Below are 27,644 nucleotides of genomic sequence, written 5' to 3' on the forward strand. Positions count from 1 at the left end.
CTAATTTTTTTTACTATTCACGTTCTCTGTCTGTCTGTCTCTTCGTCTGTCTGTGTGCCTGTCTGTTAACCTAACCTAACCTGACACACTGAAACAAAAATCAGAAATTAAATCTAACTAAACATCAGTAACAAATAAACAAGACAAACAAACAAACAAACAAACAAACATGGCGCCTATATCACAAAAAAAAACTACTATTAATTTCATTTTAAATATCAAGTTAGTAGAAAAACTATAACTTTGAGAATTATTATATATAATTTGCTTAAAAACTACTAATCTAATTTTCTCAGTCCAACTTGACAACACGAGAACATAATAATTCATGGCGACCAAAAAACATTAAGACTTGAGACTTATTTATGAGTTTTTTAGTTTTGTTGAGGGTGGGGAAAAAAATATAGTAATTACGATTCTTTGAAACCTTTAAAAAGATTGGGTGGAAGAGTGGGTGGAGAGTGGGTGAAAGGTGGGTTAGTGGGTGGAAGAGTGGGTGGAAGAGTGGGTGGAAAGGGTGGGTTAGTGGGTGGAAAAGTGGGTGGAAAGGGTGGGTGGAAGAGTGGGTGGAAAGGGTGGGTTAGTGGGTGGATGGGTGAGTGAATGAGGATAGTAAGTAATGGGGGTAATAGTGAGTGACGGGAGTGTCGGTGAGTGACGAGGTAATAGTGCGTTACGGGGGTGATAGGGAGTGACGAAAGCGATTCTAAGTGACGGAAGTGTTGGTGAGTGACGGGAGTGATAGTAAGTGACGGACTAACCCTTACTCACCACGGCACGAACTCTAGGGAAGGCGACTGAGTGACGAAGGAGTGACATCAGCAGCAACACGTCGTCACTCAACCTCCTCCCTCCCCCTTAGGGTCAGAAGGCACCAAAATAGTGTTAACAGAGGCGGAATAACACACTAAAAACACGAACTTGTTTATCTGGCGGGGAGGAAAAACAGGGTCTGGGTGTGTTAAGAGGCGTCGGGTTGGGAGACAAGACCGTGGAGTAGGGAGGGGGTGAGGAGGGAGGAAGGAAGGTGAGGAGAGGGAAGAAGAGGTGAGGAGGGAGGAAGGAAGGGTGAGGAGGAAGGGAGGAAGGGTGAGGAGGGAGGGAAGAAGAGGTGAGGAGGAAGGGAAGAAAGGTGAGGAGGAGGGAAGGAAGGGTGAGGAGGGAGGGAAAGAAGAGGGTGAGGAGGGAGGGAAGAGGAAGGGTGAGGAGGAGGGAAGAAGAGGTGAGGAGGGAGGGAAGGAAGGGGAGGAGGAGGGAAGGGAAGGGTGAGGGGAGGGAGGGAAGGAGAGGTGAGGAGGAAGGAAGGAGGGTGAGGAGGGAGGGAAGGAGGTGAGGGAGGGAGGGAGAAGAGGTGAGGAGGGAAGGGAAAGGAGAGGTGAGGGAGGAAGGAAGGAAGGGTGAGGAGGTAGGGAAGGAAAGGGGGGAGGAAGAGAAGGAAGGAGGGGAGGGAAGCAGGGAGGGAGGGAAGGAAGGACGCAGGGAGGGGAGGGAAGGAAGGGAGGAAGAAAGGAAGGAAGGAGGGAGGGGAGGGAAGGAAGGAGGGAAGGAAAGAGGTGAGGGAGGAAGGAAGGGAGAGGGGAGGGAGGAAGGGAAGAAGAGGTGGAGGAGGGGAGGAAGGGAGAGGTGAGGAGGGAAGAAGAGGTGAGGAGGAGGGAAGGGAGAGGTGGAGGAGGAGGGAAGAAGAGGAGAGGAGGGAGGAAGGAGGCAGGAGGAGGGAAGAAGAGGTGAGAGGAAGGGAAGGAAGGGGGAGAGAGGAAGTAAGAAGGCAGGAGGAAGGAAGGAAGGGTGAGGAGAAGGGAAGGAAGGGTGAGGGAGGGAAGGGAAGGAAGAGGTGAGGAGGGAGGGAAGGAAGGGTGAGGAGGAAGGGAAGGAGAGGTGAGGAGGAAGGGAAGGAGAGGTGAGGAGGAAGGGAAGAAGGAGGTGTGGGGAGGGAGTTAGGGAAGGAAGAATACCGTTAAATAAAGCGAGGGTGTGTTTGTTGTGGTGTGTGGCTGGGCAGTGTTTTGGGGATCTCCATTTTATACGGAATATCTTCTCAGGTTAGCTTAGTGCGTAGGTTAGCAAGAGCAGGTAGTGGGGGTTAGGTTAGGTTAGAGCATTAATTGTTGTTTTTATTATGATATTCCTGTAACCGATATAAAAAGTTGAATAAATTAATCCTAGTCATAAAAACAGTCTTTTAAAAAAATGAGACGATTAATTTTATCATTTTTTTTACGTCAAATCATAAATCAAAAACGTAATTCACTACAAAAAGTTCTAATAAATGGCTTTTGGTCTGATATGAAACAAAGATTAAATACATCCAAATACATCACACAAAACTGCCAAATATTGCGTCGTCAATCATCCAGTGTTTTTTTTTTAGGCGATGCGTCATTGCAAAAGCGCATCACTTGCAATGAATCACTCCATCAATAAAACGTTTGCCGGGGTTTATTTCATTGGAAGATTAAAACTCTCCCCCTCCCCTTCTTCCCACTACATCCCCCTCCCTCTCCCTCCCCCCTACATCCCCCCTCCCTACATCCCCCCTCCCCCCCCCTACATCCTCCCCACATCCCCCTCCTTTCCCATACACCCCCCTCCTCTCCCTTCCCCCTTATCCCATCCTTCCCTCCCCCTCTCCCTCACAGCCTGGCGAGAATTTCAAACAATAACTCGTGAAATTTGATGTCGTGTTGTGTTTACGAGTGGCTGAACCCCCCTCCCCCTCCTCCCAGATACCGTATATACCAAAGCACCGACGGCCGACCCAGCAACGTCAGTCTTACCCCCGGAACAGCATGATTTATGGATTCTCTTAAGTGTAGGTTGAGACAGGTGTGTGATTTATCGTTTCTGTATTTTTCATCATCGAAGAAAAAAAAAACCGACATAATTTACCGATATTACAAGTTGAGATCAGGAAGTGCATGACTTATGGTTAATGCGTTGAAACAAATGAAAAGGTTATGAATGTTAACGATCGTCATGCATAGAACTCCCCCAGAACCCCCAGAGAGTCACTCAGTTCTACCCCAGAGAACCCCCAAAGTGTCACCCAGCTCTCCCCCAGAACCCCCAAATCGTCTCCCCAGCTCTCCCCAGAACCCCTAAAGTGTCACCCAGCTCTCCCCCAGAACCCCTAAAGTGTCACCCAGCTCTCCCCCAGAACCCCCAGAGTGTCACCCAGCTCCTCCCCAGAACCCCCAGAGTGACGGCAGGTCTTACCGTGTTGACACCACAAACACTCCGTCACCTGAATTAACTCCTTCGTCAGGTAGGTCGTGTGAGAGGGCCGAGTCACCGCCTGCATCTTGATAGTGAATGTGTAATGTTACCGGCAGTCTGTCAAATCAGTCAGTCTTTACAATCAGGTAATCTGTCAAATCAGTCAGTCTTTAAAATCAGGTAATCTGTCAAATCAGTCTGTCTGTAAAATAAGGTAATCTGTCAAATCAGTCAGCCTTTAAAATCAGGTAATCTGTCAAATCAGTCAGCCTTTAAAATCAGGTAATCTGTCAAATCAGTCAGCCTTTAAAATCAGGTAATCTGTCAAATCAGTCAGCCTTTAAAATCAGGTAATCTGTCAAATCAGTCAGTTTGTTAAATACCCGTGAAAATTGTTCCTTTCATGTTCGTTGTGTAAGTTGGGTCAGGTCAGGTCAGGTCAGGTTTGGTTTCATTACTCTTCACACTGAACTTCACTTTACCTGTACACAACACGTTCTACCTGAAACAGAACATTTTCACTACGACAAAATGCCAGATTTGACAGATTACCTGGAACATACTGTATAGTTAGGGTTAGATTAAATGTATAACCAGATGATGTAGCCCCGTCTCGCCTCGCCCCTGCCCTGCCCCTGCCCCGGCCCTGCCCCGGCCCTGCCCCACCCCACCCTGCACCCCACCCCCACCCCACCCCCACTCTGCACCCCGCCCCGTCCCGTCCCGTCATTATTAACAGACACGTAACATATCTTACACCAGGTGAGAGGAGAGTCATTAACCTGGAACACATTATACAGGTGGGTCCATTGTCGTGGTTTTGTCCTTAGTGTTATGTTATTTTGATAGGATTTAACATTATATTAATTTACCTGTCTGATATGTTCATTCATTTTACTTATTATTATTTGTATTATTATTTTTTGTTTGTTTTTTATTTTTTTATTTTATTTATTTTTTGCATTTTAGTCACATATTTAAGAATTGAATAAAAAAATGCATGAGGCAATAATTTAGCTCAGAGATAAATGCTGAGGTTTCCATTATGCACAAAATAGGAATTTTTTCACCTGTGTGTAATTAATTAGAAGAATTTAATTATTGTTCTGTTGGTATTTTTTGTATTTAGTTATTTAATTGAGTATTATTATATTGTAGTTTTTGTATTTATTAATTAGTTTTTTTTTCTGGTGTTTTTGTATACCTCGCCATGATAATAGTGTGTGTGTGTGTGTGTGTGTGTTTGTGTGTGTGTGTGTGTGTGTGTGTGTGTGTGTGTGTGTGTGTGCTTCTCATACAAAACACACACACAGACATCAACTACCATTAAGTCCAAATTTGTATGATAAGTAAATACATAATGTGTCTTACAGATTAACTAAGTCCAAATATATATATCAATTTGAACTAGTATGAGCTAAAATGGCCATTAATGCACTAAGGACAAATGCCAGTCAGATTAGTTGAGTCACTTTTACTGGCGGGTTAGTTGATATGACTGACCAATAATTGTATATCATTCACCTTTATTTATTAATCATTTAAGACACACCTAAATAGCTCCTAAAAAAACTCCATCTTAAGAAATATTTGATAATAGAGGAAATAATTATTGATTTAAAAGGCCAGGTGACGTCAGATTGATGGTTGTCATGGAAACAGGACTTGTAAGAAGGTGTTGTGATTAGATGTATGATAATAATTGTTCTTTTTCTGTCACTTGTAACATTGCGTAGTGGCGTATACTGTAAGTATTTTGTGAAATTCTTAAATGTTTTCTATTTGGAGATATAACGAAGGAAGGGCGCTTATAACGAAGGAAGGGCGCTTATGACGAAAGAAGGGCGCTAATGACGAAAGAAGGGCGCTTATGACGAAAGAAGGGCGCATATAACGCTTATGACTATGAAAGGGCGCTTATAACGATGGAGGGACGCTTATAATGATGTAAGGGCGCTTATAATGTGGGCGCTTATAACGATGGAGGCGCTTATAATGATGTAAGGGCGCATAATGATGTAAGGGCGCTTTAGCGATGGAGGGACGCTTATAATGATGTAGGGCGCATAATGATGTAAGGGCGCTTATACGTGTAACGGCGCTTATAATGATGTAAGGGCTTATAGCGATGGAGGACGCTTATAATGATGTAAGGGCGTATAATGATGTAAGGGCGCTTATAATGATGCAGGGCGCTTTTAGCGATGGAGGACGCTTATAATGATGTGGGGCGCTTATAATGATGTAAGGGCGCTTATAATGATGTAGGGCGCTTATAGCGATGGAGGACGCTTATAATTATGTAAGGGGCTTATAGCGATGGAGGGACGCCTATAACGATGAAGGACGCTTATAACGATGGGAGGACGCTTATAATGATGTAAGGGCGCTTATAATGATGTAGGCGCTTATAACGATGGAGGGACGCTTATAATTATGTAAGGGGGCTTATAGCGATGGAGGACGCTTATAACGATGGAGGACGCTTATAACGATGGAGGACATCTATAACGATGGTCGCTTATAGCTATGGAGGGACGCCCTATAATGATTGAGGGACGCCTATAACGATGGAGAGGGACCCTTATAACGATGGAGGGACGCTTATAATGGAGAGGACGCCTATAACGATGGAGGGACCCTTATAACGATGGAGGGACGCTTATAACGATGGAGGACGCTTATAACGATGGAGGGACATCGAGTGGGGTCGCTTATAGCTATGGAGGACGCCTATAACGATTGAGGGACGCTTATAACGATGGAGGGGCGCATAACGTGGAGGACCCTTATAACGATGGAGGGACGCTTATAACGATGGAGGGACGCTTATAACGATGAGGACGCTTATAACGATGGAGGACGCCTATAACGATGGGACCCTTATAATGATGAGGGACGCTTATAACGATGGAGGGACCCTTATAATGATGGAGGACGTTTATAACGATGGAGGGACGCTTATAACGATGGAGGACGCCTATAACGATGGAGGACGCCTATAACGATGGAGGGACGCCTATAACGATGGAGGGCCCTTATAGCGATGAAGGACGCCTATAACGATGGAGGGACCCTATAATGACGGAGGACGCTTTCGTGAATAACGATGGAGGACGCCTATAACGATGGAGAGGCCCTTATAGCGATGGAGGGTCGCCTATAACGATGGAGGGACTCTTATAACGATGGAGGGACGCTTATAACGATGGAGGGACGCTTATAGCGATGGAGGGACCTATATACTGATGCAGATACTTTATAAAATAATCAGGTATCACAAAAAGCAATCTGGTACTTTAAAAGACAATCAGGTACTTCAGAAGGCAACCAGGAAAATAATCAGGTGTCATAGAAAATAATCAGGTACTTTACAAGACAATCATGTCCCATACAGGTGATAAACAACCAGGTAAAACACAAGACCCCGCAGGTACGTAAATATGTGTACAGGAGTGACGGAACAAAGCAGGTGTCCAGCTAAGCGTGGTGGACTGACCAAGTGCAGGAGCGAGCGAGCACTGGCTACTGGTGGTGGTGGTGGCTGCCAGAGCAAAGAGGACCTAGCCTAGTGGGGTGGGTCTGGGAGGCGTGGCAGCAAGTAGAGGTAGCAACCGCGGCAGGGAAAGAGATAGTGTGTGTGTGTGTGTGTTTGTGTTTTGTCGTGTGTGTGTCGTGTGTGTATGTGTGTGTGTGTTTCGTCTGTTCCCAGTGTTACCCTCACCCGGTTCACACCCGAATATGATTGCACTGTTAACTTAGCTTCTAACCTAACCTAACTTGAGACTAGTTCCTGACGCCGCTACTAACCTAACCTAGTTCTTGGTGCCGCTCATATCCTAACCAATCTAACCTAACTCTAACCAAATCTAACCTAATCTACAGGTAATCCCAAGGTGAATTAAACTGGGCTTAATCTTCAGGTGATCAGGTGAATCTATTCATAAAAACGTGGTCTTAAATATTATATAAAGTTGAAATCAAATTGTTTAAATGTTTTTCTTCACACACACACACACACACACACACACACACACACACACACACACACACACACACACACAGAACACCATCACAGAAAGCACTATATTGTTAACACGATAAGCCCCGTAATGAGAACACGGTAATCTGTCTTTACACCATCAGAACACCATCAGAAGAACATAGAACACCATCAGAAGAACACAGAACACCATCAGAACATATATATATATCACCGCCACGACAATACACGATTAACCATGACACTATACTTTCCATCGTTAATAAAAACCACGTAGTTAACCATAGGTATATCAACACACTGTACTTACACCATCTACATTAAACACCACAATATATTTCACCATTATAGATACAAAAACATCTCAATTAAATCATCACATTACGAAAAGCACATTGCCATTAAAAAAAAAATAATTCTTCACTGGGATTATTTTCATCACAAATTCGTATACCTTAAGCAGACACGTGGTTGGAGTCAGGCAGGAATTGCATGTGCGACCAGCTGATGATACGAGTGAGAGAGAGAGAGACTGGAAGAGAGAGAAGAGACGGAAAGAGAAAGAAAGAAAGTAGTATTTGTTTACCTGATCGTGGTGTGGTGAGGGAAGTGTCGACGAGAGGTTGAACACGAACACAACACGCTACACACACACTCACACACACACACACACACGCCGAGGATGGCAGGAGACGAGCTAGCTGTGTGGACCAGCGTCGACGGCTGTATTTGGGTGACTGGGTCCTTCTCCTCCTCCGGTATGGCTCTCACCCACACCACCACCATCACCGCTACCTCCGCCACCACCACTACCCATCCTCCTCCCTCCTCTCACCTCATCCTCCTCCTCCCACCACCGCCGCCCCATCCAACCTCTGCCCTACCTGGTTCGCCACGCCCTCCGCAACCCTCCCCTCCTCTCCCTCCTTCCCCTCTCCCTTCTCCTTACCTCCCCCTTTTTTCCACTATTACTACTACTACTACTACTACTCCATTCCATTAAGGCATCTCTCTCTCCCCCCCCTCTCTCTCTCTTCATTTCCTTCCTCCTCTCCTCCCTCATAACAAATACAAAAAAATAAATAAAAGTAAAAATAACCTTAAAAATTAATAAATAAAAGGCAAAGGCGAAGACAGTAAATAATAAACATAGAGAAAGTAAGAAAATGAATAGGAGAGGAAGAAAATAATTAAAAAAAGGTTAAAGAGAGAGGAGAGAGAGAGGAGAGGAGAGAGAGAGAGAGTGAGTTTGGTAGGTGAAAATGATTAATGAATTGTAAGGTGTGTGTGGTGGTGGTGTGTGTGTGTGTTGAAACTATGGTCGGGTTAGAGAAAGAGGAAGGAAGGAATGGAAGAAATGGTGAGAGAGGAGGGTAGAGGGAAGAAGTTAGGTGGAGAAAGGGAGGAGGGAGGGAGGGAAGGAAGGAAGGAAGAGAGGAAGGAAGGAAGGAAGAGAGGAAGGAAGGAGGGAGGGGAGGGGGAGGGGAAGGGAGGAAGTAGGAAGGAGGAAGGAAGGGAGGGAGGGAGGAGGAAGGGAGGGAGGGAGAAGGGAGGAGGGAGGAAGGAAGGAGAAGGAAGGGGGAGGAGGAAGGAAGGAAGGAAGGAAGGAAGGGTACCAGATAGTTTAAGCAATGATGGAATTAGGTCATCTAGCCTTACTGAGATTAGCTCAGTTATGTAATCGTCCGGAAAGGCGAGTAACAACACTCAGCAACGGGGAACACATTGCAATCTTAACGCAACGGGGAACACATTGCAATCTTTAACGCAACGGGGAACACATTGCAATCTTTACTATGCAACGGGGGAACACATTGCAACTTCAACTACGCAACGGGGAACACATTGCACCTTACTACAACGGGGAAACATTGCAATCTTCTACTACGCAACGGGGAACAAATTGCAATCTCAACTACGCAACGGGGAACACATTGCAATCTCTACTATGCAACGGGGAACACATTGCAATCTTCAACTACGCAACGGGGAACATTGCAATCTATACTACGCAACGGGGAACACATTGCAATCTCTACTATGCAACGGGGAACAAATGCAATCTCTACTACGCAACGGGGAACACATTGCAATCTTTACTACGCAACGGGAAAAAAATCCAGAATAAAGGACATTATTTATACTAATTTTCGCTTTGTTGGGGAAAAATAATACAAACAGCGATGTACTATTAGGGAAACCTTTTTGCGGGGAAACTACCAAAATTTTTAATGTTTCTTTTTTGTGTGTATATACGATGTTTGGTTTTACATCCGACAGTTAAGAATTTTATTACCGGGGGAGAAGTACACTGTGTTTGTTTAGACATATGACTGAGACGGTTTTGGATAGGCCTATGTTTGTCTGTGGTGTGTTTAGTTATATCACATAAGGTATTGTTGAGGTCACATTCACACTTTGGGGGTCACTCTGTATGGGTCTTACTGTATGGGGGTCACTCTGTAGTCTCACTGTATGGGGGGTCACTTGATGGGTCTTACTGTATGGGGGTCACTCCATGGGGTCTACCAGGGGGCTCTGTATGGGGGTCACTCTGTATGGGTCTACTGTATAAATACTTGCATAGGGGGTCTACTGTATGGGGGGTCACTGTATGGGGGTCTTACTGTACAATACTCTGTATGGGGTCTTACTGTATGGGGGTCTTACTGTATACTCTGTATGGGGGTCTTATTGTATGGGGTCACTCTGTATGGGGGTCACCTGTATGGGGGCCTTGTATGTCCACTTACTGTATGGGGGTCTTATTGCATGGGGGTCACCTGTATGGGGGTCACTCTGTATGGGGGTCACTGTATGGGGGTCTTACTTGTATTAGGGGGTCTCACTGTATGGGGGTCACTCTAGGGTCCACTGTGTTGGGGTCATATTGTATGGGTCCACTGTATATGTGGGGGCTCTGTATGGGTCTTACTGTATGGGGGTCACTCTGTATGGGGTCTTCCTATGGGGTCACACCATGCCCACAGCGGGGTAGATGAGATGCTTACATGACAGTCTGTAATCCTCTTATCAGCTCACCACGATACTTGCGGAGGATGGAGTCATTGTTGAGTATTTCTGCCATGTTGTGCAATACTTGATGTACCTAACCCCCTCTCCCCTTCCCCCTTCCTCTTTCCCCCTTCCTCTTCCCCCTCTCTTGTGTTAGAACCCCAGGGTGAGAGGTTGGGGAGAAGGGGGAGGGAGAAGGGGGAGGGAGAGGGAACGTTTGAACTCCTCACTTCACTACATATCTCAGTGACGTTAACTCTTGATATTTACTTAAGCTTACTCTAAAGTTTTTTTTTTTCCCTTCAGTAATTAAAGCTTTCAGTATTTTTTTCCCCCTTCAGTAATTAAAACTTCCAGAAAGTATGTTAATTTTTTTTCCAACATTAAATATTTCAAGATAATTTAACTATCAATAAATGTAAAGTTATCTCACTGAATATAAATAATGTGTTAAAAAATTCTTTCTTGATAGATGAACATTAACTGGTTAAGGTGGCTAGAGGGGCCAGGGGTAAATGCATTTATATACCCAGATTAATCATTTCCACCTGAGAATGAAAAAAAAAACTAACAAAGGGAAATAGAAAGAAAAGGAGGAAAATAAAAATGTCATGATTAATGTTCCCGTTCTTGTCTGGCTGCCTGAACAGTGGAATTCGATTAACAGAAACGTCAGTGTTAAGCCAAGTTTGGTTTCTCTCTCTCTCTCTCTCTCTCTCTCTCTCTTCTTTGAGTAGTGGAGGAGAGGGGAAGTAGAGGGAGGGAGGAAGGGGGTGGTCTGCTGCTAGCCTGATTTTGCTGTTGCCATTAAAACTTTCACAGCAGCAGCACTTAACGTGGATGCCATCACATACATTATATTAGTGGTGGTGGTGGTAGTGGTCATTTAGCTGACGTCTCGTGCATGATGACTAGGCGGTAGAAGTTGTCTTACTGAATGGAACTTTTTTTGAAGAGAGAGAGAGAGAGAGAGAGAGAGAGAGAGAGAGAGAGAGAGACTCACTTGTTTTTCAAATAAAGCTAACCGAGTTCTGCATGTTTGCGCTATGTATGTATGATGTTATGAGTTAGTATTTATGTACTGTATAATGGCGTATGTACTCGGGGGAGATGAAATAACAGGTGCTAGAGACAGAAGAGAGTCGTTTCAAAACAGAGGTTGTGAAGAAAGAAGCCCTCACTCCCCCTTCCTCCCTCCCTCTCCTCCCTCCTCTCCCTCTCTTAACTGATAGGGGAGGGAACAGTAAGGTGACATCCATTAACAAAATGTAATTCGCGTAGGTATTAATATCACTGATTAAGTTAGGTTAGATTAGGACAGGACCTAACCTAACAAAACATAAGCTGATCTAACCTAGTATTAACTAACCTAACCAAACCAAACCTAACCTACCTTAACCAACATAACCTAACCAAACCTAACCTAACCAAACCAAATCTAACCTAACCTAGTATTAACTAACCTAACCAAACCAAACCTAACCTACCTTAACCAACATAACCTAACCAAACCTAACCAAACCAAACCAAATCTAACCTAACCTAGTATTAACTAACCTAACCAAACCAAACCTAACCTTACCTTAACCATAACCTAACCTAACCAAACCAAACCTAACCTGAATTAACAAACATAACCCAACCAAACCTAACCTAACCAAACCCAACCCAACCAAACCTAACCTACCTTAACCAACATAACCTAACCAAACCTAACCTAACCAAACCAAACCTAACCTACCTTAACCAACATAACCTAACCTAACCTAACCAAACCAAACCTAACCTACCTTAACCAACATAACCTAACCAAACCTAACCTACCTTAACCAACATAACCTAACCTAACCTAACCAAACCTAACCTACCTTAACCAACCTAACCTAACCAAACCTGACCTACCTTACCCTACCTAACCTGTGGTCCTGGTGTTGAAGGTCACCGGGGGTTAAAAAGTGCCCAGACCCGGGATCGAACCGGGGACCTTTAGATCTTCAGTCTAACGCTCTCCCAACTGAGCTATCTAGGCGATGTGAAGAGTTATTACAAGGTTGTCACTTAAGGCGACCAAACCCTCCGTTGTGCCTCTGTAGCCTAACCTAACCCCAACCAGGAGGTCAGATTAAAGAGGAATAAATGAGGTCAGGTCTGTTAGGGTCAAAGAGGTCATGAAATATTTTAATTGTATAACTTATAGTTTTTTCTCCAATTCGTTTATATGTTGGGAATTTTTTCTCCTTACCAGATTTTCTTCCCTAAAGGCTTTTTTTTTTCCAACGTGACTTTTTGCCCGATTTTTTCCCTGTGATTTTCCCTTCATTCAGCTTCGTTTCACCAAAGAGGTTATTTTCCCCCTGAGTTTTTTTTTCTGTATTTGTTTAATTAACTTATGTGTTTATTTGTTTTCCTCGTTGAATGTTTTTGTTTTTAATGTGGTTTTATGTATTTGTTTATTTATTTAATGGCTTGATTATTTCATTGTTTGTTTGCTTTTTGTTTATTAGTTTATATATTTGTTTATGTATTTGTTTAATTAATTGCTTATTTATTAATTTTGTTTATTTGCTTATTTATTTATTTATTTATTTATTTATTTATTCATTTATTCATTTATTCCTTTGCTCTTCCAGATTATTTATTTATAGTGATTGATTTATAAGTTAATTATTCCTTTATTTACATATTTGATAATTTATTCATTTATTTATTCATATACCAATTGACCCCCTCACTCATCTACCTGTCATATCTCCTGAACTAGATATGAATTATGACCTGACCTCATCTCACCTCACTTCACCTGACCTAACCTCACTTCACCTGACCTAACCTGACCTCATCTCACCTCACTTCACCTGACATGACCTGACCTCACTTCACCTGACCTGACCTAACCTCACCTCACCCAATTGGAAAGTGTCAGGGTGGACCTGTCGCGTATATTTTTGTTTGTTTGTTTGTTTGTTTGTTGTAGGATGTATTAAGTGAAGTTGTAGGATGTATTAAGTGAAGTTGTAGGATGTATTAAGTGAAGTTGTAGGATGTATTAAGTGAAGTTGTAGGATGTATTAAGTGAAGTTGTAGGATGTATTAAGTGAAGTTGTAGGATGTATTAAGTGAAGTTGTAGGATGTATTAAGTGAAGTTGTAGGATGTATTAAGTGAAGTTGTAGGATGTATTAAGTGAAGTTGTAGGATGTATAAAGTGAAGTTGTAGGATGTATTAAGTGAAGTTGTAGGATGTATTAAGTGAAGTTGTAGGATGTATTAAGTGAAGTTGTAGGATGTATTAAGTGAAGTTGTAGGGTGTATTAAGTGAAGTTGTAGGATGTATTAAGTGAAGTTGTAGGATGTATTGCAGTTGTAGGATGTATTAAGTGAAGTTGTAGGATGTATTAAGTGAAGTTGTAGGATGTATTAAGTGAAGTTGTAGGATGTATTGATGTTACTCTGCCTCCCTCTGTGTATTTATAGGTCCTGTGCACCAAATTTGTACATCTTGAATATTTTAACAGGAAACCTGACTGTGGCGCTTGTTTGTGTATATATACGTGGCTAACATATATATACACATAAAACATACATACATACACATAAAACATACATACATACACATAAAACATACATATACACGAAAGAGTCAGGTAACCGACATGATACAATTTATGTCCCTATAGGGTTTCGCGGCTCATAAATAGTCCGAAACCCCTGACACTTGAGGCCACAGCTCTTGCCTTCAAATGTTCATAGTCTCGTACTCCAGGACGCTCTTACTTGTGACGTCAATTTTTCTTTGTGACTTAATTTTTTCATCGATGTCGTCATTGTTTCCTTGTGACGTTATCTTACCTGTGATGTTATTTTTACCTATGAAGTCACCACCAACACCACCACTATTAATACCACCACTATTAATACCACCACCATTGTCACCCCCTATACCACTGTCACCACCACCACCATTGTCACCACCACCACCATTGTCACCACCACCACCATTGTCACCACCACCACCATTGCAGAATACACATAACAAGAACACGTTTGACACTGGTTTGGAACTGCCGTCAGACACAGTTAACCAGGAGGTGAGGTGGAGAATGGCACCGCATACAGCCAATTGTCTCAGCACCGCTTCTCAACACGACCCAAACACCATTACCCGTCCATTAGTGGCGCTGAAGTGGGAGACAGTAATGTATAATGGAGCTGACACCGACGCCACGCCCTTAACAAATCCTTTATTTCTTCTTCTGTCTCTGTGTCTTTATATAATTGTTAAGGAGATTTTTTTTTTTGGTCACCTGGAGGATCTGTACATTTAGTTTATTTCATTTAAAGATTAATTAAGTAACATTTTTAACATTATATGGGGAATTGAGGTTAGGTTAGGTTAGTGTTGGTTGGGTTAGGTTAGTTTAGTGTAGCTTCGGTTGGGTTACGGTAGATTAGGTTAGGTTAGGTTAGTGTAGGTTGGGTTACGGTAGATTAGGTTAGTGTAGGTTAAGTTAGGTTAGGTTAGGTTACGGTAGATTGGGGATTTTCTCTCTTTCTACCTATTTCTACCAAACGTGATCTTTAACCCTCCTCACCTCTCCTATCCTCGCTCCTACAGGGGGGGGGAGGGGGTAGTGTTCAGGTATAGCGTGTGTGTTTACCATACTCGGAGATGTTATCACCCTCTCCGCTATACACGACTACCTGGTGATCTCATTAACAGGTTACTGATGCGTGTTACAGCCTCTTCTCTTCTCCTCCACTATCACACAACTATTTTTTTTATCCCTGTGTTCTCTCTCTCTCCTCTCTCTCTCTCTCTCTCTCTCTCTCTCTCTCTCTCTCTCTCTCTCTCTCTCTCTGATGAAAATACATCCGTGTTAGGTGACCAGGTTGAACAGCCTCCTGTCAGCCCTAGGGCGTGGCATCGTGGACAGAACCGCCCCCTCTCCCCTGCCCTCCCCCACCTCCCCTCCCCTCCCCTCCACCACCGCTCCCACATCCCGCTAATGTCAAGCTTAACCACCCACTGCCACTACCATCACTACCACCACTCCACCACCCACCACTTCCACCACGAACCCACCACTACCACCACAGAACCCCACCACTACCACGAACCCACCACTACCACAGATCCACCACTACCCACCAGAACCCACCACCACGAACCCACCACTACCACCACAGACCCACCACTTCCACAACAGACCCACCACCTGCACCACAGACCCACCACTTCACAACAGACCCACCACCACCACTACACCAGGCAAGCTACCTATGCTCCCACGTTTACTGCATGTTGGCGCCCTTCCAAAAATGTCGTTTTAAGCCTCTCCTTCTGCAAATCCTTCCTGTTGTAACCACTCAGTGTCTTGTTTACGGTGTACCAAGGTGATATCTACGAGACGTGAAGCCCCGCCCTGCCGAAACGTTTTCCTGGTGGTGCTACGTGTGTGTGTGTGTGTGTGTGTGTATCCCCATTCTCTCTCTCTCTCTCTCTCTCTCTCTCTCTCTCTCTCTCTCTCTCTCTCTCTCTCTCTCTTTTGGTAATTAGGCCAGCGTCAGGAGGGGCAGTTCTCTGGGCTTGATGTTAGTCGGGTTAACGTATGGAAAACACTGCCTATTAAACCCTTTCATGTTACTGCACGGCGAACACGGGTTATAAGAATTCGCCTGATATATTCCTCTATGTGTGTGTGTGTGTGTGTGTGTGTGTGTGTAAATTATGAATGAAAATATTGTCATGTGTATCAGTGTAAAAAATAATGTAAACAACTCGATCATATGAAGGACATAGGAGTAATAGAGGGAGGATAGTTACAGTGGGAGGATAGTTACAGTGGGAGGATAGTTACAGTGGGCCCCCAGTCCTAATAGGCCCCAGTTATAATGAGTCATTGTCCTAATAGACCCCGATCCTAGTGGGTAAGTTATGTTAGGAGAGAATTAATTAAGACAAGAGCTCATTAACCTGTAAAACCTTACCTGATGCACCCTGTTGAGCACACACACACACACACCGGACCCCCCCAACACACACACACACACCCCGGACCCCCTAACAAAGACACACACCATAGCAATACTGAAGACTGTAGTCAGGTCGGTGATATGGAAAAGAAGAAGCTTAGAGTGTTGCTCGTGCTGTTAGGCTAATGACCTAACCTAACCTTACCAAACTTAACGTAACCGGCCCACCCAGCATAATTTTTTGCTAGGATGAACATAACCGGGTGTAGTTACCGTTTGGGAGAAAAAATATGTTAAAGGATTGAAGAGACTAGAATTACCTGTGCCATCTTAGTTTAGGTTTGTGTAAAGGTTAATGTGTGTGTGTGTGTGTGTGTGTGTGCGCGTGCGTGCTGGAATCGCTGTTACCTCTTGACAGTTGTGTTGAGTCGTAAACCAAGGTTGAATTGGTCAAGCTAATTAAGGTTAATAATAGGGTCTAGTTTTGCCTGTGTGTGTGTGTGTGACAAAGTGAGTAAGGAGGAGACAGAGTGCGTGGGGGAGAGGCAATATGAGGTGGGAGAAGGGGAGGGGTGGGAAACGGGTGATGGAGGAAGAGGGAATGGGGGGGGTGGGGGAATGTTGTCTCTCCTTCTCTGGTCTTCGCTCAACAATGGTCTCCTCATCGACCTGACACTGCTCCACCGCCTCTACCTCACCTGCCTGACCCACACTGGCAGGTGAGGTAAGGGAGGTGTGACCTTGACCACGTGAGGGAGAACAAAGGGCGGCTGGTGAATGACCCTGAATAAGTGGCGGAGGGGAAATGAATAACCCTTACCGTTGTTTACAGTTCATAATGTAAACAAAACAAAATATGTAAATGAACTAAAATATACTTGTGATTAAATTGTCAATTCTTAATCGATTTTTTTTTTGTAATTGAATTTGCGGGAAAATTTGAATATAGACGGTATAGAGAGACGGATATTGTAACACACACACACACACACACACACACACACACACACACACACACACACACAATAACCAGGTGAGTTATGTGAGTCATTAACCTGGTCATTATTTTTGCTCAGTTTTGACTCATTTATTCATGGCGGTGAAAATAAAAATAATTTACTGAATTGAGAAGTGAGAGTGTGTGTGTGTGTGTGTGTGTATAGTTAAGCCATTGAGTGCCCAGTGTGCGTGCGTGGAGGGGGGTATATTGCGTGTGGTGAGTTATGTTATGGGGCAGCAGGCAGGCAGTAAACCATTATAGAGCCACAGTTGGGAAACAGTGTCACTAGCCTGTGTGTGTGATGGATGGTGCCGCCTGCTGCCCCTCTCACCCACCCACCTACCTACCCACACACCCACCTACCCACACACCCACCTACCCACACACACATCCAGCTACACACACACATCCAGCTACCCAACCACCTCACGCATACAGCCACAGGCCCCCCCCACACACACATTCTACTCTCGTATATATATTCCCATTCAAGTAACTTCTCGTCTTCTGCTTTCAGTATATTTTGATTTTGAGTTATGCTAAGTTTTACACTCATCTTTCACACTCCTCCTTTCACACTCGCCCCCTTTCACACTCGCTCACTTTCACAATAACCCCCTTTCACACTCACCCACTTTCACATACACCCACTTTCACACACACCCATTTTTACACACACCTACTTTCACACACACCCATTTTCACACACCCACCTTCACACACACCCACTTTCACACACACCCACTTTCACACACACCCACTTTCACACTCACCCCCTTTCACCCCCCTTTCACCTCCACCACTTTCCATACACCCTTTCACACCACCATTTCACCCTTTCACACACCATTTTCACACCCATTTTCACACCCTTTCACCTCACCCCCTTTCACACTCTGCTTTCATACACCCATTTTCACACTCACCCACTTTCACATACACCCTTTCATACACCCATTTTCACACACACCTCTTTTACACACGCCTGCTTTCACACACCGATACTCACACACACCCACTTTCACATACACACTTTCACACACACCCACTTTCAAATGCCATTTTCACACACCACTTTCCACACACACCACTTTCACACACCCACTCACACACCCACTTTCACACACACACCATTTTCACACACCACTTTCACACACACACACCCTTTTACACACACCACTTTCACACCCACTTTCACACACACACCCACTTTCACACTCGCACACTTGCCCAGAATACTGTGCCGCTCGCCGTGATTTTCTGTTTGACAGGTAATTTAGAGAGTAAATGAGCAGGATTTTTTAGTTTTACCTTCACAAAAAAGTGTTCCAAGACTGTTGTTGTTGTTGTTATTATTATTATTATTATTATTTGTGTTGTTGTTGTTGGTGTAGTAGGATAACTATTTTATTATTATCCCTATTGCTGCTATTATTATTATTATTATTATTATTATTATTATTATTATTATTATTATTATTATTATTATTGTTATTATTATTATTATTATTATTATCATCATCGTTGTTATTACTATTATCACTTATTATTATCATGATTATTACTATTATCATCACTATTGTTATTACTTAGTCTTATTTGACCTTAGAGTGAAGACTGGATGAGTGAACACTATTCCTAGGTAGCTCACGTCAATATGGAAATTCTGACCTACCTAGAACCCTCAAGTTGAACCTGTAGTGCCCATAAATATTGTGTACGAGGTCATCTGTCGTGCACACACACACACACACACACACACACACACATATTAACTCACATTCATCATCACCACGCACTTTACCTTATACCACTTAACGCATCTTTATTCCTTCCTCCTTTCCTCCTCCCTCTTCGTTCTTCCGTTCCTTCTCCTTTACTTCCCTTTCTTTCTCTTCCCTCTCGTCCTTCAACTTCAGGGTCAAATAACACGTGTTCACTGAAGGCTCTACCAAGGTCTGTGTGTGTGTGTGTGTGTGTGTGTTGTTCGTGTTGCTGGAAAAGACAAGAAAATAAAGCTATTTCCTTTTTTTTGTTACGACTTTTGATACATAGGTGAAGTTCGGCAGTGTTCCAGCCTTTGTGTGTGTGTGTGTGTGTGTGTCCTTAATGTAATCGATGTTTGTAATCATAATGTAATCACCGTATTCTTTATAGTGTATTCAACGACTTAATGTAATCAGTCTCACCTAACGTCATATATAAACAGTAAGATAAACCCAAGTATTATAAAACAGTTACCGTATATAAACAGAAACACAAACGGGAGCATTATAACCTACACAACGAAGCTTCATACTCTTCTTTACCGTATATAAACAGAAACTCAAACGGGAGCATTATAACCTACACAACGAAGCTTCATATTACCAGTTACCGTATATAAACAGAAGCCCCACGCCGTTATTGGGGAGCGTTTGTGAAGGGTGGGGAAGGTGCTCGGTGCCCCATAACTCTCCCCGATAAAGACAGTATTAAAAACAATGCAATTTGATAACAACGGGAAGAATAATTTATGAGGACCGAGTCTGTGTATATAGATATTTTATTGTGTTTTACTGAAGAATGAGAGAGAGAGAGAGAGAGGGGGGAGGAAATTGATGGGAGTTTATAGTCAGGTTATCTTAGGTCATGTGTGGCACTGTTATCAGGTCAGGTTAGGTCATATTTGGTCACGTTTGGCATCGTTATCAGGCCATGTGGCACTTGATAATCACTGTGTCTGTTTTACTCTTCAACACCTGCTCCCTGCCACACACCATCACCACTCACCACCATACCTCCACACTGACTGTCTCACCACCACCACCATTCTCACCACCACCACCATTCTCTGCTCACTGCTCACCATTCTCTCTACCACTACCACCATTCTCTCCAACACTACCACCATTACCACCGCCCTCACCAAGACATCATCACTACCATATTTATCATCACCACCTCCATCGCTTCTACCATCGCTCACTCCTTCACTACCATTCCTCCTCCTCCTCCTCCTCCTCCTCCAAGGCTTACCCAGAGGGATAACCTTTAAGTCTTTCCTCCCTAACACACTGAGGGAAGGGAGAGAAAAATTATAAATGTTAAACCCCTCGTCTCTCATTGTTCCTTCTTGACTAAACTATCTGGAGACGCCTTAAGTATTACCTGTGTCACCTGTCGCCATTACCTAGCCTTTGTTTACTGATTGGCAACTGTTGTTTATTTAGGGAATATCTTTCTTATTTATTCATTGGCAACTCTTCTCTTACTACTGGAATTTAATCTAATTTATTTCTTTATATTTACTAATTATCGATAACTGTTGTAACTCTGAAAAAATCCTCCAATATTTACTCATTGGTAACTGTCCACTGTCGCAAAATACCACGTCTTATTTACTTATTGGCAACTGATTTAATTCCAGCATTTATATATTAAAAGATAACTCTAGTATTTCCTTTTCTCTCCATGGCTACCTTTTCCACCTTACCTATCCTACCCTCTCCTACCCCTCCTCCTATTCCCCTCCTATCACTCTTCCTACCCTCCCCCACCTCTCCTTCTAACTCCCTCGCCTCCTACCCTCTCCTACCCCTCCTCCTATTCCCCTCCTATCACTCTTCCTACCCCTCTTCCTACCCTCCCCCTCCTCTCCTTCTAACTCCCTCTCCTCCTAACCTCTCCTAACTCCCTATCCTTTGTTATTCCTACTCCTTCTCTTTCCTCTCCTCCTAACCCCCTCTCCGTTCCCCTTCTACCCTCTCTCCTCCCTCTCCTAACCTCATCTTCTCCCTCTCCTTCCTTCTTCTACCCGCCTTCTATCCCTCCTTATCCTCCTATTCCTTCTTTCTAAACCCCCACTCCTCACCCTCCTCCCACCCCCCGTCCTAAATTTTCCTACAGATTTATTCAATTTTTCCTCATTTCGTCATTTCCCCGCCCTCATCTCACCACTTCCTCACCTCACTTCCCCCTCATCTCTTAACTTACGGCTTGTAAATTTTCACCGTCTCTATATTTATAAAGTCTCCGCCGAGTGAAAGAGATTTGATATAAAAATGGAAGCCTGAATTGGATATTTTCGACGAGAGAGAGAGAGAGAGAGAGAGAAAGAGAGAGAGAGAGAGAGAGAGAGAGAGAGAGAGCGGTGTGTCGTGGGGTGTACTTCCGGTAGCAGGTCGAACTCTCTTGATAAAATTTACTTCCTAGCATGTAGGATTTTCTTCTTAATCCTTTCTATCCTTCATAACCCTACCGGCTCCATCCTATCCCTGTGTGTTATCCTTGTTCAGCCCCTAGTGTCTCCTGCTCAGCCTTCAGAACCCATCATGTACCCCTGCCCAACCTAACCTCAAAGATTAACAGGCAGGAAGACAAGTGGTGGCAGGAAGACAATGGTGGTGGTGGCAGGAAGACAATGTGGTGGTGGTGGCAGGGAAGACAATGTGGTGGTGGTGGCAGGAAGACAAGGTGGTGGTGGTGGTGGTGGTGGTGGTGGTGGTGGTGGCAGGAAGACAATGTGGTGGTGGTGGCAGGGAAGACAAGGTGGTGGTGGTGGCAGGAAGACAAGGTGGTGGTGGTGGCAGGGAAGACAAGGTGGTGGCGGTGGCAGGAAGACAATGTGGTGGTGGTGGTGGTGGTGGTGGTGGCAGGAAGACAATGTGGTGGTGGTGGCAGGAAGACAATGTGGTGGTGGTGGCAGGAAGACAATGGTGGTGGTGGCAGGGAAGACAATGTGTGGGTGGCAGGAAGACAATGTGTGGGTGGCAGGAAGACAAAGTGGTGGTGGTGGCAGGAAGACAATGTGGTGGTGGTGACGTGGTGGTGGTGGCAGGAAGACAATGTGGTGGTGGTGGTGCAGGAAGACAATGTGGTGGCGGTGGCAGGAAGACAATGTGGTGGTGGTGGCAGGAAGACAATGTGGTGGCGGTGGCAGGGAAGACAATGTGGTGGTGGTGGCAGGAAGACAATGTGGTGGCGGTGGCAGGAAGACAATGTGGGTGGCGGTGGCAGGAAGACACAAGTGGTGGTGGTGGCAGGAAGACAATGGTGGTGGTGGCAGGAAGACAATGTGGTGGTGGTGGCAGGAAGACAATGTGGTGGTGGTGGTGGCAGGAAGACAAAGTGGTGGTGGTGGCAGGGAAGACAAGGTGGTGGCGGTGGCAGGAAGACAAAGTGGTGGTGGTGGCAGGAAGACAATGTGGTGGTGGTGGCAGGGAAGACAATGTGGTGGTGGTGGCAGGAAGACAAGGCGGTGGCAGGAAGACAAAGTGGTGGTGGTGGCAGGAAGACAATGTGGTGGTGGTGGCAGGAAGACAAGGTGGTGGCGGTGGCAGGAAGCAATGGTGGCGGTGGAGACAATGTGGTGGGTGGTGGCAGGAAGACAATGTGGTGGTGGTGGCAGGAAGACAAGGTGGTGGCGGTGGCAGGAAGACAAGGTGGTGGTGGTGGCAGGAAGACAAGGTGGTGGTGGTGGCAGGAAGACAATGTGGTGGTGGTGGTGGCAGGGAAGACAAAGTGGTGGTGGTGGCAGGAAGACAATGTGGTGGTGGTGGCGGTGGCAGGAAGACAAAGTGGTGGTGGTGGCAGGAAGACAATGTGGTGGTGGTGGCAGGAAGACAAAGCAAAAGTGGGTGGTGGTGGCAAGACAATGTGGTGGTGGTGGCAGGCAAGGTGGTGGTGGCAGGAGCCAAAGGTGGTGGCAGGAAGACAATGTGGTGGTGGTGGCAGGAAGACAAAGTGGTGGTGGTGGGGTGGTGGTGGTGGCAGGAAGACAATGTGGTGGTGGTGCAGGGAAAGACAAAGTGGTGGTGGCAGGAAGACAAAGTGGTGGTGGCAGGAAGACAATGTGGTGGCGGTGGCAGGAAGACAAAGGTGGTGGTGGTGTGTGGTGGCAGGAAGACAAAGTGGTGGTGGTGGCAGGAAGACAAGGTGGTGGCAGGGCGGTGGCAGGAAGACAAAGTGGTGGTGGTGGCAGGAAGACAATGTGGTGGTGGTGGCAGGAAGACAAAGTGGTGGTGGTGGCAGGAAGACAATGTGGTGGTGGTGGCAGGAAGACAAGGTGGTGGCGGTGGCAGGAACAAAGTGGTGGTGGTGGCAGGCAAGGTGGTGGTGGTGGCAGGACAAGGTGGTGGTGGTGGCAGGAAGACAATGTGGTGGCGGTGGCAGGAAGACAATGTGGTGGTGGTGGCAGGAAGACAATGGTGGCGGTGGCAGGAAGACAATGTGGTGGCGGTGGGTGGTGGTGGCAGGAAGAAGACAAAGTGGTGGTGGTGGCAGGAAGACAAGTGGTGGTGGTGGCAGGAAGACAAGGTGGTGGCGGTGGCAGGAAGACAAAGTGGTGGTGGTGGCAGGAAGACAATGTGGTGGTGGTGGCAGGAAGACAAAGTGGTGGTGGTGGCAGGAAGACAAGTTGGTGGCAGGAAGCCAAGGTGGCGGTGGTAGCAGGAAAACACTGGACACAAGGTCGTTCACTTCACCTGACGTCAAGAGGAAGAAAAAACATTGTAACAGTTGGGTGGTCAGCTGATCCTCCCCTCTCCCCCTCCCCACCCTCCCTTCCCCCACTTCCCCCAGAGTGACCTAACCCGGCTTAACAGTGACGTCACGGAGTTTGTGTCGACACGTTATCCAAATATGGGGACAACACAGCACTATTCCCTTCCCGTCACTAAGGTCGCTGATCAAACTCCTAAGTACTACGCCATACGATCTTATTGGTCAACTTGAGGATGTGTTTGTTATACTTAAGTCCTTTATCTCGCTGCTTATTTTATTTTATGTTTTTTTTTTTGCCATTTTGTGTCGTGTTTTTCTTTGGTATTTTATTTGGTTTTTTTGTGAGCATAAATGTTATCTATGAGCATAAATGTTGGTTTAGTTGTGAGCATAAATGTTATCTATGAGCATAAATGTTATCTGTGAGCATAAATGTTGGTTTAGTTGTGAGCATAAATGTTAGTTATGAGCATAAATGTTAGTTTAGTTGTGAGCATAAATGTTAGTTGTGAGCATAAATGTTAGTTTAGTTGTGAGCATAAATGTTAGTGAGCATAAATGTTAGTTGTGAGCATAAAGGTAAAAGTGTAACAGTGTGCTCATAAACCAGGGCATAAAACAAGGGTTGGCCGCTGTACTCTCTCCCTTCATTACCCTCCCTGGCCCTCCCTTAATTACTCTCCCTCTCTCTTCTTCGTCTTCCCTCCCTCACTTATCCTACCTCTCTCGTTGTGTTCTAGCCGAGGGCACAATGGGAGAGGGAGTGAGTGGGAGGGGTTGACGTACCGTAGCTTTAGGAGTGAGTGGGGGGTATTGACGTGTATGTGAGAGTGAGTGAGAGGGGATGACGTACGGTCGATTTGGGAGTGAGTGGGAGGAACTGATATGAGAGAGGGAGTGGGTGGGAGGAACTGACGTGGGAGCCATGGCACTGTATTTGTGAGTGGGCGGTGAGGGTGAGGGGGATGATAGTTGGCACCCCTCCCATCCAGGACGAGGCCGGGGAGTGATGGCAGTGCTCCAGGCTGTAAGGAGTGGCACTGTTCCTACCTAGCGGAGCGAGGTCAAAGAAGGATGGCATTTCCCCTGCTTACTGGCACTAGAGGGGTCAAGGTGGCACTGGTCACTGCCAAATTGATATGGAGATTACAGGATAAATATTGATTCTTTTCCCAATGACGTGCCAGACACTTAATTGCCCTGTGACCTCTCTTAACTACCGTGATCTCTCTTAACTACCCTGACCTTTCTAAACTACCCTCACCCCTCTAACCACTTCACCCCTCTAACTATGACGTCTCCAACTACCATGACCTTGACCCTGAGGTAGTAAATCACGTGTTAACTGCCACACGAGATGACCACTTATGACCCGTTATGCCACCCCCCCCCCCTCGAAAGACATAAAAGAGGTCAAGAAAACACTAGAATGATACTTTATATTATACTTAATACTTAATGAACCTTTTCCTCAGAGTGTGTGTGTGTGTGTGTGTCCTTATAACCGATCGTAGCGACCTGTGATGTAATGGTCAGCACGCTCGCCTCGCAAGCGAGCGCACTCGGGTTTCATCCCCGAGCAGGGTGAAACCATGGGCAAGTTTCTTTACGCCATTTGCCTCTGTCTACCCAGTAGTAATGGGGAACCTGGATGTTAATCGATTTGCGGATCGTGTTCCGGGGTAATGGTTAGCCAGTGCAGTTGGCGAGTTGTCCGGTCTTCTCGGACTATTCCTTGACACTGGATCACTCAGCTCGTTAACTTAGGGTGTGGTTGTTGTGTTGGCGACAGCTTCTACACTTTAAACAAATTCACTCCTAGGTGGCCCTTGGGCCTGTCATCCTCGTTACACGTGGGGCAGCCCTATTATTTATTATAACCTAACCCAACATAACCTAACATAGCCAAACCATAACCTAACCTTAACCTGTACACGTTACGTAACCCATCCGTTCCTCGTTAACCTGTATGACGTCACTAGTTTTCCTTGTTATATGGTTGATCATTACGGCTTTATTACAGTTGTAGAATGAGTTGGTTTAAAGGTATCACGCATGCTTCTCCCTACTGTGTCCTGAGTTCGATCCTGGGTGACCTTACCAAACATGGCTGGGTCTGTTTGGATACTCCAGTTTCCTTCTGTACTGACACTGGACCCGCGGTGGATGGCCCTCACTGACACGTAGGTAACTCAGGTCGTTATAGCTGATGGAGTGGTCCAGTGTTAATATGTACATAAGGAGGAGGGTGAGGTGTGAGGGCTGTGTTGGAGGTGTGAGGGCTGTGTTGGAGGTGTGAGGGCTGTGTTGGAGTAGTGAGAGGTGTGTGATTGTTGGAGGGTGTGTGTGTGTGTATGTGTGTGATTGTCGTGAGGGGATAGGAGGATGGGCGTGACGCGGGCGTGTGTTACAAACGTGTATCATGGCGTGTTTACTCAGGATCTCAGGTGGTGTGTCTGTAGTGAGACGTAACCCACCCACCCCCAGTTAGTGATTTTACTTCCCCAACCACACCCACCCACACCCCCACCCACCCACCCACCCACACTAAAGCAAGGACACACCTCCTCACTACCCTCCATACTATCCTACACACACTACCCCCACATACTACCTTCCCCCACACACTACCCCTCCCCACACTACCCCTCCTCCCCATACTACCCCTCCCCACACATACCCTCCTCCCCCCCCCCTCCCCACCCTCCCCACACACCCCTCCCCCTACCCCTCCCCCACCCCCTCCCCCACCCCTCCCCCCCTCCCCCCCCACCCCTCCCCCCACACCCCCTCCCCCCTACCCCCTCCCCCACCCCTCCCCCCTCCCCCCACCTCCCACCTATCCCTCCCCCACCCTACCCCCTCCCCACCCCTCCCCACCCTCCCCCACCCTTCCACACACTACACCACACACACCTACCCCTCCCCACATACTACACCCCCTATCCTTCACTTCAAGGCAGCATCTAATTTAAGCTCACCTGTAAACTACTCACCTGAGCGACGTTATTCACACAATCGTCAATAAAACTCTATACATTATGACTCCAGCAGAAGGAAGTGGAAAAGTTGGTAATATCGTTGTCTTGGTTTATTGTAGCCATCGTCGTTAACAATAGGTGAGGAAGAGGCGGTAGTGATCTTTAGGAGCTTGGTTAGGTTAGGTTAGGTTAGATTAGGTTAGATTAGGTTAGGTTAGATTAGATTAGGTTAGGTTAGATTAGGTTAGGTTAGGTTAGGTTAGGTTAGATTAGGTTAGGTTAGGTTAGGTTAGATTAGATTAGGTTAGGTTAGGTTAGATTAGGTTAGGTTAGATTAGGTTAGGTTAGGTTAGGTTAGGTTGCTAGTGGTATCAGTTAGATTAGGTTAGGTTAGATTGGGTTAGTTTAGGTCGGGTCGGGTTAGGTTAGGTTAAGTCAAGTCGGGTTAGTTGAGGTCAAGTCAAATCGGGTAAGGTTAAGTCAGGTCAGACTAGGATAATGGCTTTAGATCCGGATATAAGTGAGCCCTTCTTTAACACCTAACATTATGTAGGCACAACAATGGTACACCTCACAACAACGGGATGAAGGGAGAGTGACGTGGCTTGTGAGGGGAAGATGAATTAACAGTGACAGGTAGGAGTAATGAGGAGGATGTGACGTGTGAGTTAAATGAGGGGAGGACAGGTGTGTTGGGAGGGGACAGTGGGGAGGGAGGACAGGCCAATGTGGGGGAGGGAGGGACAGGTATGTAGGGAGGAGGACAGGTGCGTGTGAGTAGGGGAGGACAGGTGTGTTGGGAGGGGGAGGGACAGGTATGTAGGGAGGGAGGGACAGGTGTTTAGGGGGGAGGGAGGACAGGTGTGTGATGGGGGAGGACAGGTGTGTAGGAGGGGAGGACAGGTGTGTGTTGGGAGGGGGAGGACAGTGTGTGGGTGGGAGGACAGGTATGTAGGGAGGAGGACAGGTGTGTGGGT

The 27,644-nt window shown here is 45.7% G+C and overlaps 1 protein-coding gene and 1 non-coding gene across 2 annotated transcripts in view; both read right to left on the reverse strand.

The window, feature by feature from the left end:
- The window catches only part of LOC121879507, a 119,514-nt gene extending 111,517 nt beyond the window's left edge, over positions 1-7,997 (reverse strand). Inside the window, exon 1 of the mRNA XM_042386164.1 lies at positions 7,803-7,997. The gene's annotated coding sequence lies outside the window, so the exon portion shown is untranslated. The remainder of the gene's footprint in view (positions 1-7,802) is intronic.
- Positions 7,998-12,187: 4,190 nt separating this feature from the next.
- On the reverse strand, positions 12,188-12,260 carry Trnaf-gaa. Its single transcript has one exon. It is a non-coding gene; the product is annotated as a tRNA-Phe (tRNA).
- Positions 12,261-27,644: the final 15,384 nt, after the last annotated feature.

The sequence above is a fragment of the Homarus americanus genome, unplaced genomic scaffold (assembly GCF_018991925.1).
Source record: "Homarus americanus isolate GMGI-L3 unplaced genomic scaffold, GMGI_Hamer_2.0 scaffold32340, whole genome shotgun sequence".
NCBI lineage: Eukaryota > Metazoa > Arthropoda > Malacostraca > Decapoda > Nephropidae > Homarus > Homarus americanus.